Genomic DNA, 18,902 nt, shown 5'->3' with positions numbered 1-18,902 from the left:
GCCACCACTTCTTGCCGCTAGTCTAGCAGCTGCTGACGACAGTCAGGGTGGTGTGAGGAGTGGTTTGCTTGGATCTGATTCTCAGAGACTCTTGATGCAGCAGCCAGAGACAGTGGTCGTGTGTGCATGAGTTGCATCTGAATGATTGTGTGAATGTCTGTATGCTCTCATTTTCTGACAAAGGCTATGGCCGAAAATTTAGTTGTGAGAGCGTGATTGTCTTTTCTACGTCCATATCTGTGGCTCAGCTATCATCTTTATGGTGAGTTGCTACCTATCCTCAGTAGTATTGATTCTCAGAGTATTTGCGCAAGTTATCTGTTGCATGGATTGATCAACGATATCTCATTCATCAACATGGTGTCCGTGACGTGTAAATAGCTGGCCACATGAGTGGACTTCCATGACAGGCCAAAACTGCAGGCCATTTCTGTGGTTATCTCTAATGGATCGGGGCCTCTGATCTGAAGCCCATCATTTCCCACTAATGTGCAAGCCCTGCCAATCGGATCTAGATTCACCAGTCTGCCTGCAGTCCAAGTCTGTTTGTGTGTGGCATAATGCGGCAGATTTTTGTGGTTTATCCGAGGACCCAGGACTGCAGTGCTCCTTGGCAGACCAGAGGCCACGGGCGAGGCATTTCAGGAATTGGACTGTCTCACCACAAGTGCATTGTACAGTACAGCATTTTATAGACATTTTATTGATTCTAGTACATTTTGGAACTTTGAAAATATGTTATATATTAGAGGGTATGGGCGATAAGAAGGAGGAAATTGTGGCAGTCCCTGGCGGTTTGTATACTATCCAGTCATGTATTTCTCAAAAGAAAAATCACACAGTACCTGTAAAACAATGGACATAACACAGTGACTAATAACAGACAATAAGAACATAGTAGAACCAACATTTTATTGGTGGTCAATGGTTTATACAACTCTTCCCTGCCTTATACATTTCTTTCAAGAGGCCTACTTTTTTCTGAGGTTATTTCTGAAATCTGTGAAGGTAGTTTAAATCTGTCTTGCGACTCCAAGGAAAAGCGTATTTTTGTCACAAATGTGTTTCTTTTTATTGACATCAAATAACAACAGAGGTCTTAAGGAAACACACATACCATTTGCCTTGCTTTCTCCATCTAAAAATAGTTCATTACAAAATATGTTATTGTTAGTATTTAAGATTTCTGCTCATATAGGGGAGAAATCTATCATGGGGGCCCAGCCTTTGCAACATCTTTTCCCGTCTGTGCTGCATGTCTGTACTCTTGCTATTCTTTTTCGCCTCCCTTGGGGAACATGTCTGGGGTGTTTTTGGGAATGTTCCGCACTGTCCATAGCTGAAATAAGAACAGTCTCACCACTGTTTTTCATTCCTTTTTCCTTGCTTCATTCACCTTCTCCTATCCTTCCTTCCTCTTCGATGTTAGAGACTCCTCCTTTTTCTTCTTCCTCTCTGTACACTCCTGAAGGCCAGCCCATGAGTCTGACGCATAACAAGTGATTGGGAAACATGTAATTCCCAGCCATGGGTTTACAGGTAGGGTTTGCAAGTACCCTCTGGGGCAAGCCAAGCCCAGGGAGAGGTGATTGCCTGAGCTGCTACCTTCCCAAATTCCAATTGGTCCCTCTGTCACATGTTTGGGAGGTGTGACCTGAGGTGTGAACAATCACCTAAGGTAGGTGTGCCCCCTTATGAAGTGGGCCCCTGTTGAAAGGAGTGTGCCATTGGAGATGCTGAAAATCATTTCTAGCAATGAGCCAATCAACTTCACAATCAACGTGTACAAAATGTAAAGGGAATGAGGCTAACAATTCAAAGACCCTCCCAGCTGCACCATGGCACCTCATGGTTTCACGTACTGAAGACAGTCAGTCCTTCGCAATGGTAAATCCGTTTATTATTCAGAAAGCTGTTGATGCAATTGCCGACCCTGTGAAATCCTACTCTCATTTACAGAATGGCACTTTGCTTTAGGAGACTACTTCTGATTGTCAAGCACAATAACTGCTTGCTGTTTCACTTCTCCACAGCTACCCGGTTTGTGTCAAGGCCCATAGAACTCGAATTCTTGCTGTGGTGTTATTTACACTAGGCTGTCCGACTGTCTGACAAAGGCTGTATCAACTGCAATGGCGACCATTCCGCTTCCTCTCAAGATTGTCCCATGTATCTCGATGAACGGGCTGTCCAGGAGATCCAGGTAAAGGAAAAAGATCCTTACCTGGTTGCTCGCAAGTTATTGGCTAATCGCAAACCCTGCATTCTACCATCCGGCACTTATAGTACCGTTTTTGGTACATCTCGCTCCATGGTGGTATGGCCACGTAGACATGCAACCTCGAATTCAGCTCTGAGGTTGTGAAATTGCTCAGTGTCAAGGTAGCATCGCCATCCCCCCATTCAGCTGTGCAACAAGCCATCGAACTCTTGCCTCAAGGGCAAAGTCATCAGGTACACAACTGGCAGGTCGGAAAGGACAGAAGGAATACTCCCGTGAAGACTTTCTACGTTCCTTCAGCCAACCAACACTTCAGTTTTCCTCTGCTAACTGGAAAGGCTTGAAGAAGTCCAACAAAGGCAAATGTTCTTCTCCATTGCCGACTCGAAGATCCTCTTCGACGCTGTTGCCATGTGATACCTTCCCCCCGCCAGCCTCTGTGTCAATGGTGCACACCACCAATTCATTTTTCTGCACTGGACTCCGCAGGCCGACAGCAGAAGAATGTGGACACTTCTGTGGACCTCATGGAGTGGGATCCTCCTGCCTCTGTGCTCTGTAGCAGCGAGTCTTTGCAGGCTGGCACTAGGCAGCTGCCAAGGTGACACCCCTTCATTTTTTCCTCATCGTGACTCTCCTCCAATGGAATTTTCACAGCCTTCAATCCAACAGAAAGAATTTATGGCTGCTTTTAGAATCGCAGTGTCCTCTTGTACTATGCCTTCAGGAAACAAAATTGTGTCCTCACGACCGCTTTGAGCTTTTACATTTCTTCCTGGTCTGATTTGACCTTCCAATCGGCATTCCATCTCATGGGGGAGTCTTGCTGCTCATATAGGAAGATGTTCATAGTCTTCATAGTCAACCCATCTCTCTGACTACATCTTCAAGCTGTTGCAGTTTGTCTTTTCTTTCCTCATTTGACCTTTTCCCTTTGTGCCATTTACTTCCCTCTGTCATTTGATGTCACCAGGCCCAACTTCCTCCAGCTTATTGGGCAGCTACCTCAACCATTTTTGCTGCTCGGAGACTTTAATGCTCACCATCCCATTTGGGGTTTTCCCAGAACCTGTCAGAGAGGAACCCTCTTGGCTGACCTTCTTAATCAACTTCTGCCTTAAAACAGGAGCACCCACTCTCCTTTCAGACTCCTTGCATACCTATTCCCATTTGGACCTATCCTTCTGCACTGCCCATCTTGCCCATCGTCTCGAGTGGTCCGTTCTTTCTGACACCTACTCGAGCAACCATTTCCCATGTGTTATCCATTTGCTGACTCTTACCCCACCTCATTGCACACCCAAATGGCAGCTTATTAAGGCCGACTGAAGGCTTGAGTCCTCCCTTATGACTTTTGATGAACACGATTTCCCCAGTTGTGATGATCAGGTGGAATATCTTACAAACATTATCCTTACCACCGCAGAACATTCCATTCCTTGCACTGTTTCTTTACCACACCATGTCTCAGTCCCGTGGTGGACTGAGGCATGCTGAGAGACAAATCACGCATAGAGATGTGCTCTCTGTGTTTTATCCATCATTCTACGATGGCAAACTGCATTCATTATAGACAGATGTGTGCACAGTATCATCGCATTCTTCAGGGTAACAAAAAAGCTAGCTGGATTCATTCACTAGTTCTTTTAAAAGTTCCACCCCCTCTTCCGTCATGTGGGCCAATCTCCAACAGCTCTCTGGGACCAAGATTCATTCCCCAATTTGCAGCCTGACTGTAGCAGACAATGTTATCATCGACCCTATTGCTATCTACCCATTTTGCGGAAATTTCGAGCTCCTTCCACTATCACTCTGCCTTCCTCCTCTGGAAATGAGCAGAGGAGGCTCACGTGATACCTATCCCTTCTCAGAATCATGAGTGCTACAATGCTGCCTGTTCTATGAGGGAGTAATGGCCTGTCTCCCACTGGGCATCTCCTGCTCCATTTTTGTTGATGATTTTGCCATCTATTACAGTTTTTCAGGAACCTGGGTAATTGACCACACTTGGAGGCACATTATTCTCAGTCACCTATGCCAGTGGTGCTTTTTTGACCACCTCCCCATCTTCATTCTGTCCTTCCCCTCCAGATGTCTTTTTAGGTACAGAGTGACTGATGTGCTGTCAGTTAGTTTTGTGCAGGAGGATGGTGTTCCCTGGACAGTGATTTAATTCTCACCATCTATTTAATAGCCACTAACAGTATCATGCCCACGATAAGGAGTCCTGTCCATTGCTCCTTATTTGTGGATGATTTTGCTGTCTTCTGCTTCCCCACTAGTATCGCAGCAGCGAGTCGTCAGTTGCAACTTACAGTGAAGATGTTGGAGGAGTGGATTGTAAAGACCAGTTTTACATATTCTGCAGGGAAGTGTGTGTGTGTGTGTGTGTGTGTGTGTGTCAGTTTTACAAATGGTTCAAATGGCTCTGAGCACTATGGGACTTAACATCTGAGGTCATTAGTCCCCTAGAACTTAGAACTACTTAAACCTAACTAACCTAAGGACATCACACACATCCATGCCCGAGGCAGGATTTGAACCTGCGACCGTAGCAGTCGCGCGGTCCTGGACTTAAGTGCCTAGAACCGCTCAGCCACACGGGCCGGCTCAGTTTTACATATTCTGCAGGGAAGTGTGTGTGTGTGTGTGTGTGTGTGTGTGTGTGTGTGTGTGTATTTTAATCATTCTTGTTATATTTTAAATTTACCTGAATTGCAAATGTGGGATACTATTCTCCATGTAAGGTTTCTGGGCCTCATTTTTGACTTCAAACTGTCGTAGTTACCACATCTAAAGGACCAGAAGGCAAAAGTCCAGAACGCACTGCACATATTGGGGTATATTAGGCACAGGTCATGGGGACTGGACAGGGTCTGTCTGCTCCAGTTTTATAAGACCTTTGTGCAATTGAGGCTAGATTATGGATGCACAGTGCATTGAACAGTTGGACCTTCATACCTAAAGATCATTGATGCTATATGTCATTAGAGTATCAAACTGGCAATCGGGGCTTACTGGACCAGACCCGTACCCAGTGCTGAGGCTGGTAAACCACCACTTACCACCTGGCAGCAACTCCTCACGGTATGTTGAGCATGTACCTTCCTCTCTATGCCAACTCCCCTTGCATACCATACCGTTGCTCGTCCAGCAATCGAACGCCCCTTTAACAATCGTTTGTGAGCAACGAGGCCGTTTGGGACACGTGTGAAGTGTGTGCTGGAATCCCTGAGTGTGGGACATGCACAGGCTCAGATCCGAGGTTTTATCTGGCTGCCGCCTGGGTACTGCAGAGCCCCAGAATAATTTTAGATTTACTGCAGTATGGGAGAGGTTGCAGTGCTGCGCATATTTTTAATACATTATTTCCTGGCATCTTAAATAAGTACCTCCTCCTAAATTAAAGGTTGGGAAAGGAAGTGACTTCCTGCTGCGTTCCAGGTCACATGGGTATTGTGGGGAATGAAAGGGCAGACGTAGCAGCCAAGGAGATGTGTGGTGAACCTCAATTAGTTCAGTGTGCCCTCCCCCTGCATAATATCACCTCGCTGTTGAGGTACAGTGTCATGCGTCAGTGGGGGGTGAGTGGCTGGAAATAACAGACGATAAGCTCCATCTCGTAGAGCTTGCATTGTGACTGTGGCTTTCCTCCTACCAGCCACAGAGAAGAGACAAAGAAAATTGCTTACTCGTCTCTGCTTAGGCCACAGCCCTATGATGCACAGCTTCTTGCTCCGGCAAGAGGTCTCTCCAATGTGTCGTGATGTGGCAAACAGATCACAGTGTGCCATATTTTATTTAAGTATGCTTCATTTTCAGACCAGAGGGCAGCAGCAGATGATTTACCGGATCTCCCTTCTATTTTAAGTGACTGACGAATGGACATAATTAGAGTTTTAAAGTTCCGTGAATTGTCTAACATGTTTTCTTAACATGTTAACAGGGTGACTGGCCCACCTATGTTTTTTGTAAGTGGTCAGCTGGTCACATTTCTCTTTTTCTTTAACTTCGCGCCTCTATAATTTTACCTACCTTTTAATCCTTGATACAGCACTTTTCATTCTTTCTCCTTTGTCTTAAGGCATGTGAGATAGAGTAATTGTGTGGTTCAGTGTTAGTGAGGTGTAAGTGAGTGCATGAGTGTCATCTTGTAGGTTTCATCCTCACTGTGTGATAACAATTTTACCCACATTTGTTTCTTTTAGTATGTGTAATGGTGCTGATAAACTTGCTGTTGAGTGCCCATAAACTCGAGACACCTGTGGGCGGGCACGTGCTCGCTCTCTCTCTCTCTCTCTCTCTCTCTCTCTCTCTCTCTCTCTCTCACACACACACACACACACTTGAATACTATAGATGAAAATTTAACAGGAAGAAAATTTAGAATTTAGCAATAAAAATTTGTGATACCACCCTGACTGGCTAGGTGATCTGCACGCAATATCCATTCTCTTATTTCTTTTCTGTGGTTCCCATTGTGATGATGAAACTCTGGTAATGTGGAATGAGTCTAGGTAGAGTGAAGTAACTCTCAGAAACTGATTGTTTATGTTTTATTAACGGTTAACCATAATTAGTGGCCTTCATTGTCTTTCTGCCAAAAAAGGCTGAAAATGAACATAGTTCTACCAGGAAATAAACTAATTTGGTAAAAAGACTGCAGCTTTCTCCATTCTATTAAATAGCTGTTGATGACAACTTTTCTGATTGTCAGAGGAAAAACTGTTATCTACATGTTGTAAGGCTAGAATCTTATTTACGAGGCCAGTATTTTTATTCAGCCAATGTTGGGGCTTGAAATTAATGTGAGAGTGAGTAACAGAAAAGTCTTGAGTGCAGATGCTGCATTCATGTATTTGACTATATTTCAGCATAATGGCTGTGACAACTGAAATCTTTGCTGCAATGGTATACCATTTTTCCTGTGTCCTCTGTAAGAAAAGTCTGATATCAGTCTGTTGAACGGTCATCATAATGCCCTGCAATTTCTCATCTGACGTGTGACTGACTGGTCAGCCACTTCTTCACCAATGAAAACAAGTGGAAAGTTTAGTGCCAGATCCATTATAACAGACCTATACTTCTAGTTAATTAGGATTTTTAAATGACATGTGCAGCTACTGTTCCCTGTTGTTTGGGAAAGACATCTATTCTGAAGAATAATGAAAATCAAGATAAGTGTAGATTCAGTTATTACCAAATTGTTATCATATGACTACTTTTTGCATGATAATGACTGAAAGAAATTTTATTAAAAAAGGTAAAAATAAGAATGAGTTAGTGAAATTTGGAATAAATAAACCAAATCTGTTATAGTTTTAGATTGCAAATTATTTAAGAATGGTTGCCCACTTACTGTGTGGGCATAAATTACTGTATGGTTATTAATCAATGGAAAATCCAGGATGGAATGTAACAATACCAGAGAAGGGATGTTGCTACTCACCATATAGCGGAGAATGCTGAGTCGCGATAGGCACAACAAAAAGATTCACACAAATAAAGCTTTCGGCCATTAAGGCCTTTGTCAGTAGACACACACACACACACACACACACACACTCATGCAAACTCAACTTGCACACATGTCTGCAGTCTCAGAGAGCTGAAACCACACTGTGAGCAGCAGCACCAGTGCATGATGGGAGTGGCGACTGGGTGGGGATAAGGAGGAGGCTGGGACAGGGAGGGGGAGGGATAGTATGGTGGGAGTGGTGGACAGTAAAGTGTTGCAGTTTAGACGGAGGGCAGGAGAGAAGGTGTGGAGGGTGGAGGGGGTAAGTAGCGGAAAGGAGAGAAATAAAAAGAAGATATAAAAAGAAATTAAAAGATTGGGTGTGGGTGTGAAATGACGGCTGTGTAGTGCTGGAATGGGAACAGGGAGGGGGCTGGATGGGTGAGGACAGTGACTAACGAAGGTTGAGGCCAGGAGGGTGATGGGAATATAGGATGTATTGCAGGGAAAGTTCCCATCTGCTCAATTCAGAAAAGCAGGTGTTGGTGGCAAGAATCCATATGGCACAGGCTGTGAAGCAGTCATTGAGATGAAGGATATAATGTTTGGCAGCGTGTTCAGCAACAGGGTGGTCCACTTGTTTTTTGGCTACAGTTTGTCGGTGGCCATGCATGGGCCATCTAGAGGAATCCTTCCTAAAAACCCAGAATCCTAAACCCCTCAGCTGGTTCAGATTCATTGATGACATCTTTGCTATCTGGATTGAAGGTGAGGACACCTTATTAACATTTGTCCAGAACCTCAACAACTTCTCCCCCCTTTGCTTCACCTGGTCCTACTCAACCCATCAAACCACCTTCCTAGATATTGGTCTTCACCTCAGAGATGGCTACATCAGTACCTCCGTCCATATCAAACCTTCTAACCACCAGCAATACCTCCACTTCGACAGCTGCCACCAATTCCATACCAACAAGTCCCTTCCTTACAGCCTAGCCACCCATGATTGTCTCATCTGCAGTGATGAGCAGTCCCTCTCAAAATATATCAAGGGTCTCACTGAAGCCTTCACTGACCGTAATTATCCTCCCATCCTTGTACAAAAACAAATCTCCCGTGCCTTATCTTTCCAGTCTCCCACCAACTCCCAAAGTCCCAAAGTCTGGCCACTGAGGAGCATTCCCCTCATAACTCAGTACCATCCGCGACTGGAGCAACTGAATTACATTCTGTGCCAGGGTTTCGATTACCTCTCATCGTGCCCTGAAATGAGGAATGTCCTGCCCACTACCCTTCCCACCCCTCCTACTGTGGTATTCCGCCATCCACCGAACCTACACAATAAACTCGTCCATCCTTACACAAGCCCTGCTCCCAATCCCTTACCTCATGGCTCATACCCCTATAATAGACCTAGATGCAAGACCTGTCCCATACATCCTCCTACCACCACCTACTCCAGTTCGGTCACTAACATCACCTATCCCATCAAAGGCAGGGCTACCTGTGAAACCACTCATGTTATTTACAAGCTAAGCTGTAACCACTTTGCTGCATTCTATGTAGGCATGACAACCAACAAGCTGTCTGTCCGCATGAACGGCCACCGACAAACTGTGGCCAAAAAACAAGTGGACCACCCTGTAGCTGAACACGCTGCCAAACATGATACCCCTCATCTCAATGACTGCTTCACAGCCTGTGCCATATAGATCCTTCCCACCAACACCAGCTTTTCTGAATTGTGCAGGTGGGAACTTTCCTTGCAATACATCCTACATTCCTGTAACCGTCCTGGTCTCAACCTGCATTAGTTACTGTCCTCACACATCCAGCCCCCTCCTTGTTCCCGTTCCAGCACTACACAGCCATCATTTCACCGCCGCTCCCAGTCTTTTAATTTCTTTTATTTTTATTTCTCTCCTTTCCACTACTTACCCCATCCCACCTTCACACCTTCTCTCCTGCCCTCCATCTGAATTGCAACACTTCACTGTCTGCCATTCCCACCATACTATCCCTCTCCCAACCCGCCCCAGCCTCCTCCTTACCCCCAGCCCGTCGTCACTCCCATTGTGCACTGGTGCTGCTGCTCGCAGTGTGGTTTCAGCTCTCTGAGACTGCAGACATGTGTGCAAGTTGCGCGCGTGTGTGTGTGTGTGTGTGTGTGTGTGTGTGTGTGTGTGTGTGTGTGAGCGCGCACGCGTGCGCGCGTACACACATTTGCATGTGTGTCTACTGCTGACAAAGGCCTTAATGGCTGAAAGCTTTAATTGTGGGAATCTTTTTGTTGTGCCTATTGCGACTCAGCATCTCCAGTGTATGATTATTAATTGTTTATAAACTGTAATTATGGACTAATCATTGAATTGTAATCAGGCAAGAATGGAACAAAAGCCCTGATTGAGCTCAGATGTAAAAACACAGTTAATACCATGAATTAAAGTTAATAAAAAAACCAGCAGAATAATTTGTACTGAACATGTGCATAAAAGTTAATAGTTTGTAAAGCAGTTCGTGTAATGGCCCTGCATTATTCATTTTAATGCTAACTGTTAATGTTCTTAATGATGCACTTGTCCATAACTACTTCCTTTCTATTGTAGTAAGTTATTTATGGAAAGTTCATAGTATTTCGTTAATTTGCGGATATGAGCAGTTAGCAGTGCACACAAGAAACATGAAATGAAATGTAATACTGTTAAGTAATATTTTGTCAATATTCATTTACTCCTTTATTTTTAAGCATTATTCTTTAACTAGTTGTTTTACCAAGCAACAAAGTTCACTGCTATTAAATGAATTTTTTGGATAGTACTCAGTTTTGTAAATTGCTTTTCTTTATCTTAGTTACTGAAATTAAACAAGCTCATCATTTTCAATATTTTACTTTTCTGGAATCAATAATGGTGATGGAATAGGACCCTGTTAGGCAAACGATTGAGGCAAAGTTCATTTACACTGTAACACTTGCTGCACTAAACAGTCTGTTATTCATTAGAGAAAAGCTGCTACACTAGCTAGCTTTGTACAATCTAAAGATGAAACTGGTTGGATCTTCGCTCCCAGTGACAATACTCCTTACATCAAATGTATTCTGTGGCTGCAGCAAACTTCCCTGACTAGGCCAGTGTTTGTACTGCACCGCAAATACAATAGGCCCTTTTAATTAGTTTGTTTGAATTAATCCTTTGACATGTACTTATATGAAAATATTAATAAAACAGTAAAAGGTATGCGTGACAGAAATTACATCACAATTATATTATGGTTGCAGAATTAATTATGTGAAAAATTTATGACACTGTTATACCATCACATTCTATTTGAGTTGTTGTAGAGTTGATGCAGCAGCATGCAGTTTCACATAGGTGCACAGCCAAATGACTTCTTACAAGGGCAAGCATTTCACTTTGTTTTTAATGGGGCTGCATGGGCTTTGTAGTGTCTCTCAATATGCGGCCTCATTGATAGTTGCCCTGGTAACATGAGTTCAGCTAACAAAGCACTGTTTTTGTCACATATGATTTTGCCATAAGAACATTGTTGAATGTTTGAACTTTTTTGGTTTATATGGGGAACGGGTAGTCACACACTGTTGTAGTTGCTGTTTTTGTGTAAGTTTTGTTGTCTGTAATAGTTTTGTTGAACAAATTCTTACCTCCGTATTGTAATGCTACAGAAATATTGATGCTGAATCTGTTTGCCAAGTGTCATGGTTGTTAGTCAGCATTCTGAGCATTCACCATGCAAAAGGTTTGCTATTCAAGTGCCTCTGTAACACTGCTTTTAAAATAAAATCATGGAAATTTTGAGAAGTCATTCATGGCTTTAGAATCATAAACCTATCTCTAGAACAATTTATCCATATGCTGCACAAGATCTTCACTCACCTCAGACTTTTGTCTGTGGCCAAAATTGTTGTGTGTATCTGTTTGTCCTTCAAATGTGCTGCATGACTCTCACACCAAGTCCTCTCCTGTAAAGTTGTGAATGTATGCCAGACTCATCGTGTACTGAATTTCTGCTGCATTAAACCGTTGCTCTTACAGAAGTTGGGTAATAGTCTACACTTTTCTACTCACGAGAAAGTTGACAAGAGTAAATGCTCAATGCAAAGCTTCTTTTCAGGAGCCATTCATTCTCAGGAAACTATAATGGCAGATGGAAATCGTGTTGAGCAGCACTAGTCATTGCTTCTTTCCAAGTCATCAGAACCATTGCAGCATTATTGCAGGCTATAAAAAGCATTAGAGAGAAGAAAAGAAAAATAGCACTTTGAGAGACTTATTGGGACAGAATCCTCTTTAATTGTATCTCAGCTGTTCATACAACCAAGGGTTGCTCTACCACTGATAATCTTGTGTCCCTCGAGTCTGCTATTCGAACAGCCTTTTCCAGACGCCAAAACCTGGTTGCCGTCTTTTTTGACTTATGTAAAGCATACAACATGACCTGGTGACATCATATCCTTGCCACATGAGTGGGGTCTCTGGGGCCTGCTCCCGATTTTTATCTAAGACTTCCTGTCGCTCCATACTTTTTGTGTCAAAGTTGGTGCCTCCCATAGTTCCCCCCATATTCAGGAGAATGGCATTCCACAGGGCTCCGTATTGAGTGTCTATTTTTAGTGGCTATTAACAGTCTAGCAGCAGCTGTAGGGCCGTTGGTCTCACCTTCTCTGTATATGGAAGACTGTTGCAGTTTGTACTGCTCCTCCAGTAGTGATGTTACTGAGCGGTGCCTACAGGGAGCCATTCACAAGGTGCAGTCATGGACTCTAGCCCACAGATTATAGTTTTCAGCTGCGAAGTCTTGTGTCGTGCACTTCTGTCGGCATCGTTCCGTTCATCTGGAACCAGAACTTTACCTTAATGACAATCCATTCACTGTAGTGGAGACATATAGATTCTTAGGAATGGTTTTCATTGCCCGATTGACTTGGCTACCTCACCTTCGTTAGCTTAAGTGGAAGTGCTGGCAGCACCTCAATGCCCTCCGCTGCCTGAGGAACATCAACTAGGGTGCAGATCGCTCTACGCTGCTGCAGCTCCACAGAAGCCTTGTTCAATCCAGCCTTGACTGTGGGAGTGTGGTTTACAGTTTGGCGGCACCCTCAGCATTGCGTTGACTCAACCCAGTGCACCACTGTTGCAGTCGCCTAGCGACGGGAGCTTTTAGAACAAGTCTAGTGACCAGTGTCCTGGTGGAGGCTGGAGTCCCTCCATTGCAGATCCAACATGCACAACTGCTCCCCAGTTATGTTGCACACATTCGTAGTTCTCCTGAGTCTCTGAATTACTGTCTCCTTTTCCCACTCGCAGCAGTTCATCTCCCGCATCGGCAGCCCAGGTCAGGGCTAATGATTGCAGTTCGCGTGCTATCCTTTCTGTCTGAACTGGAGTCCTTCCCTTTACCACATCTATTTGGGGTCCATTCACATACACCTCCATGGTATACACCTCGGCCAAAGCTTCATCTGGACCTTTTGCATGGCCCTAAGGACTATGTTAACCCTTCTGCTCTCTGCTGCTACTTCCTCTCAATTCTTGACATGTTCAGGGGCTGTGAAGTCATTTACACTGAGGACTCGATGGCTGATGGTATTGTTGGCTTATCCTGTGTCCACAGAGGCCATATTGAACAGCATTCATTGCCCACTGGCTGCAGTGTATTCACTGCAGAGCTTGTGGCCGTATCTCGTGCACTTCAGTACATCCGTTCCTATTCTGGTGAGTTATTTCCTCTCTGTTCTGACTCCATGAGCAGCTTACAAGCTATCAACCAGTGCTACCCTTGCCATCCTTTGGCAGCGACCATCCAGGAGTCCATCTCTGCACTGTGACGGTTCAGTTGTTCAGTGGTGGTTGGGTGGACCCCAGGACATGTTGGAATCCCAGGCAATGAAATTGCTGACAGGTTGACCAAACAGGCTATGCGGGAATGGCTTCTGGAGATGGACATCTCTGAAACAGACCTGCGTTCTGTCTTAACGCCGCAAGGTTTTTCAGCTTTGGGAGAATGGAATGGCATAACAGTACATACAACAAACTGTGTTTTCCTGCAGGCTTCTTGCAGGGACTCAGTTGTCCTTTGTCGGCTCCGCATTGGTCATATGTGACTAACACATAGTTACCTTCTCCGTTGCGAGGACCCATCTCAGTGCCGCCACCGCTGTCCTTTGTCCCTGTGTGTCCTCTACCCTAGTGCTTTTAGGGTGGAGGTTTTAATGTGTTGCAGAGTGGCTGGCTTCTCCTTTTTATTCTCAAGGTCAGCCAGCCACGGTAATCTGCTTTCTTGTTTTAATCTCTTCTACTTTTTTCTTGCATCTCTCTGTGTTTTCTTGTCCTTTTTTGTTCTTTGTAGTATTTGTTGCCTTTCTGTTGTTCCTGTCAATTTCCTATCCTTCGGTATTGTGCTCTATGTCTTGTTTGTTTTCTTCTTTCTCCTGTATGATTGTTTTTACAGGAACAAGGGACTGATGACCAAGCAGTTTGGTCCCCCCCGCCCCTTTAAACCAACCAACCAAGGTATGCACTGTGACTAACTGTGCATCCTCATCTGACAATCAGTTTACGAGAGAAAGGAAAGTTTATATTTAACTTTAGTTTATTGTATGAAAACAATATCCATCATGATCATTTTGTCTGAAGATAATTGAATAAATAATTTCATGAGTAATACTAATTAACCAAATTAAATTAGAAAAAAATGGGTTTTCTGGTTCCACTTCGCTGCAAGAGGTTTGTGTGTGTGTGTGTGTGTGTGTGTGTCTGTGTGTGAGAGAGAGAGAGAGAGAGAGAGAGAGAGAGAGAGAATTATTTATTGTAAATCCAGATTGATTTGCTGTGAGCCTCCTTTAATACATTTACATTCAAATCCCTGCAAACTGACAATCCTATGTTTTTCTGCGACATAATCCCAAAGAAAGCAGGTGTTGACAGATGTGAAAATTACCGAACTATCAGTTTAATAAGCCACAGCTGCAAAATACCAACGCGAATTCTTTACAGACAAATGGAAAAACTGGTAGAAGCCGAGCTCGGGGAAGATCAGTTTGGATTCCCTAGAAATGTTGGGACACGTGAGGCAATACTGACCTTATGACTTAGCGTAGAAAACAGATTAAGGAAAGGCAAACCTACGTTTCTAGCATTTGTAGACTTAGAGAAAGCTTTTGACAATGTTGACTGGAATACTCTCTTTCAAATTCTAAAGGTGGCAGGGGTAAAATACAGGGAGCAAAAGGCTATTTATAATTTGTACAGAAACCAGATGGCAGTTATAAGAGTCGAGGGGCATGAAGGGGAAGCAGCGGTTGGGAAGGGAGTGAGACAGGGTTGTAGCTTCTCCCCGATGTTATTCAATCTGTATATTGAGCAAGCAGTAAAGGAAACAAAAGAAAAATTCGGAGAATGTATTAAAATCCATGGAGAAAAAAATATAAACTTTGACGTTCGCCGATGACATTGTAATTCTGTCAGAGACAGCAAAGGACTTGGAAGAGCAGTTGAACGGAATGTACAGTGTCTTGAAAGGAGGATATTAGATGAACATCAACAAAAGCAAAATGAGGATAATGGAATGTAGTCGAATTAAGTCAGCTGTTGCTGAGGGAATTAGATTAGGAAATGAGGCACTTAAAGTAGTAAAGGAGTTGAGCTATTTGGGGAGCAAAATAACTGATGATGGTCGAAGTAGAGAGGATATAAAATGTAGACTGGCAATGGCAAGGAAATCGTTTCTGAAGAAGAGAAATTTGTTAACATCGAGTATAGATTTAAGTGTCAGGAAGTCGTTTCTGAAAGTATTTGTATGGAGTGTAGCCATGTATGGAAGTGAAACATGGACGATAAATAGTTTGGACAAGAAGAGAATAGAAGCTTTTGAAATGTGGTGCTACAGAAGAATGCTGAAGATTAGATGGGTAGATAACATAAATGGGGAGGTATTGAATAGAATTGGGGAGAAGAGGAGTTTGTGGCACAACTTGACAAGAAGAAAGGGCCAGTTGGTAGGACATGTTCTGAGGCATCAAGGGATCACCAATTTAGCATTGGAGGGCAGCGTGGAGGGTAAAAATCGTAGAGGGAGACCAAGAGGTGGATACACTAAGCAGATTGAGAAGGATGTAGGTTGCAGTAGGTACTAGGAGATGAAGGAGCTTGCACAGGATAGAGTAGCATGGAGAGCTACATCAGACCAGTCTCAGGACTGAAGACCACAACAACAACAACAACTGTAATATGCCATTTTTCAGGAAAATTTCTTGCATTTTTGTAGTTGGACCTAAATACCATTTGCAGTCACAAGTATTGCTTTGGGAATATTAACTCTGGGATTTATTTATTTCTGTGTTTTTAAATTTATTCTCAAGTTTAGCCGGCCAGTGCGGCTGTGCGGTTCTAGGCGCTTCAGTCTGGAACCGCGTGACCGTTATGGTCGCAGGTTCGAATCCTGCCTTGGGCATGGATGTGTGTGATGTCCTTAGGTTAGTTGGGTTTAAGTAGTTCTAAGTTCTAGGGGACTAATGACCACAGATGTTAAGTCCCATAGTGCTCAGAACCTTTGAACCATTTTATTCTCAAGTTTTCATAATATTATCAACTCATTCCTTTCCATACTGGACCTGATCCTGAATGCAACTCTTCAGGGAAAGGCGACATTCCCCACCAGGAATACTGCTCACTGTTCAGTTTACAGACAGACCATATCTCCCCAGCATTTCCAGCCCAGTTTTTATAAGTGAGTAGGGAAAAAAAAACTTCACTGTGATAGCAGTTATAGAGTGGAGCTATTTTCAGCTTAAGTGAGCACTTATCTGCAGTTATTAAGTAGGTTTTGAAATAAATACACTCCCACAAACGGCAGGTGAGAAGGGGTTGCTTTGTAATTGGGATGCTATTAGGTCTACGTAATGTGAATGGGAAAGTGAAACGATTGGGAAATGGAAGTTATTTGAGAAAATATGGGTATATTAAAATTTTAGGAACAAAAAAAATGTTCTTCATGTATATTGCAGAAAAGAGAGTACACCAGAGCTGACTCAGTTAGAGGATTTCTGGGAAAAGCTCTTTCAGAGGAACTGAGTTCAAGCTCACATGCAGTCCTACATTTGAATTCAGCTGAACTGAAGTTTGGTTTTAAAACTGAATATCTGCTTTGTGTGAAAGCTATTATCGATGAAGTTCTTCATAAGCAAAAGACAAAAACTCAAAAATTGCTGCAAAAGGAGCACAGTGCCTTATCCTTCAGTTAGGGCAATATAATTACTGTAAATGCACAGGATAGGAGGGATGAATGGAAAGACACCATCTGGAGGTGTATCTGCTCTTCTGGAGACCTATACACTGCAGATGCAAGATTTCATGAGGATTGCTACGAAAAGTTTTTCATAGGCTCAGTGCCTTCACTGAGAAAAATGGGCACTCTGATCTGAAGGAATTTCTGAATCTATGGAGGAGATATTCAGTTACCTAGAGAGAAATGAAGAGTGCCTGTTCTCTGTAAAGGAGCTCTTGGAGCAAGTTGCAGGAACACCACCTCATAGAAAGACAGTTGAAAACAGAATGGTAGAAAAAATTTGGGGCCACGTAGGTTTCAGCACGATTTACGCAAGTAGCTCAGGTGAATTTTTTTGAATTATGTGCAGTATTCTTCAAAATGAATAGATAAGCAAGCAGAATGGAAGAGCATTCCAAAAGCTGCTGCCACAATAATCTTGAAAAATACTGAGTTAACAGTAGAAGATAATTCTTTTGTCTCACATTGTGACAAGTTCTGTGGTGGATCTGAGAAAATGGTACCTCATATACTCCATGTCTTCATGCTCTGCATTTTACTAAAGAAGGGCAAAACAGAATCTTGAACATAAGCTGTGAAAACAGTGACAGTAGTGTGAAATGGATACATTGATACTCATCATGCAGAAGAGATGTTGAGTTGCAGACTGGCACAACAAAAAGACTGCTATACATGTGAGAATGACAACTCGCACACACATGACCACTGTCTCTGACCCTGAGACAGGGATGCATGCAACTGCTCGTGATGGGAGAAGCAGTTTGGGTGGTGGGAGTCAGGAGGAAGCTGGGGTGGGGAGAGGGAGGATAGCAGTGTAGAGGAGGGGGACAGGAAAGTGCTGCTTATGGGAGCATACAGGGACCCAAAGTTGTGGCGCCAATCTCGCGTCCGTCGGCCGTCGTAATTTAATATATTATTATTATTGTTATTATTATTTTTTGATTGTTGCCGACTTACGTGGTGGGCCTTCATAAAAATGATATTTAAGTTGAACAATGTAATAAACTTTTCATATAAATTTGCTCGGCTAGTCAGTTGACGTTAAAGCAAAAGATCTTTAGTTATTAATTACAATTGCGGCCCACACACGCGCGAGAGTATTTTCTTACCTCCGTTAACCATTGTATTGTAGTCAGAGTCCTGGCTCTGGGTCTCGGCTATGCTACTGAAAATAAGAATCTTAAAGCTAAGTATTTCTGCAACTTCGTGCGGCTGTGGAGAAAAATTAATATTATGCTAATAGCGGGCGAGTTTTCCGCTTCCGCTAATTTTTCATAAGTTAATATCGCCACGTAATGGCGTCGTTGGCTGCATCGGCCGCTGCGATTGTTGAGCTGTAAATTACTTGAATGCAGGCTAATTCAGGGAAGGCGGACATGAAATCGGGATCACCTCTTACAAATTAAAAGTGCACAATAATATTAAATAGTTATATTATATGTTTAACTCATACAAATATGCTTACATTTGTCAGCACACGCAAGATGTCCCTCTAGACACATTCAAGACAAAAGAAGAAGTGAAGTCGACTAAAAAATTAACAAAAGAGCGTATCTTGTCTCTTTAGATCATTCTGTCATAAATTATTTCTTTGCAATCTAAACCTACACAGAGAAATTATTATTTTACGGCTACATGATAAAAAAAATCTCTTACAAATTATGAATGTCTTCTTTATAAATAATTTAAAGTCTTTTCGTAATATGGCACTGGGGACGCTATATTGCCCCCCGAAATGTTTGTGTCATAAAAAATGTTCGTGTTTTTTGACATAAATATTTCCTCTTTCATGTCCACAGTGTCCACACGCAGATTTTTCTTTCACAGTTTACATATGTCACATCGTATGTTGTAATTACTGAGGTGCGTTGCACACAAAGTGTAATACAGATGAGGTTCAAGGTATACAACCACGAGTTA

The 18,902-nt window shown here is 43.1% G+C and overlaps 1 protein-coding gene across 1 annotated transcript in view; it reads left to right on the top strand.

The window, feature by feature from the left end:
* Positions 1–18,902, top strand: part of LOC124620022 (RNA-binding protein 42-like) — a 346,561-nt gene that overhangs the window by 100,555 nt on the left and 227,104 nt on the right.

Source organism: Schistocerca americana, chromosome 6, assembly GCF_021461395.2.
Source record: "Schistocerca americana isolate TAMUIC-IGC-003095 chromosome 6, iqSchAmer2.1, whole genome shotgun sequence".
Lineage (NCBI taxonomy): Eukaryota > Metazoa > Arthropoda > Insecta > Orthoptera > Acrididae > Schistocerca > Schistocerca americana.
The sequence above is the reverse complement of the archived record's forward strand: the minus strand, read 5'-3'. Positions and strand labels throughout refer to the sequence as shown.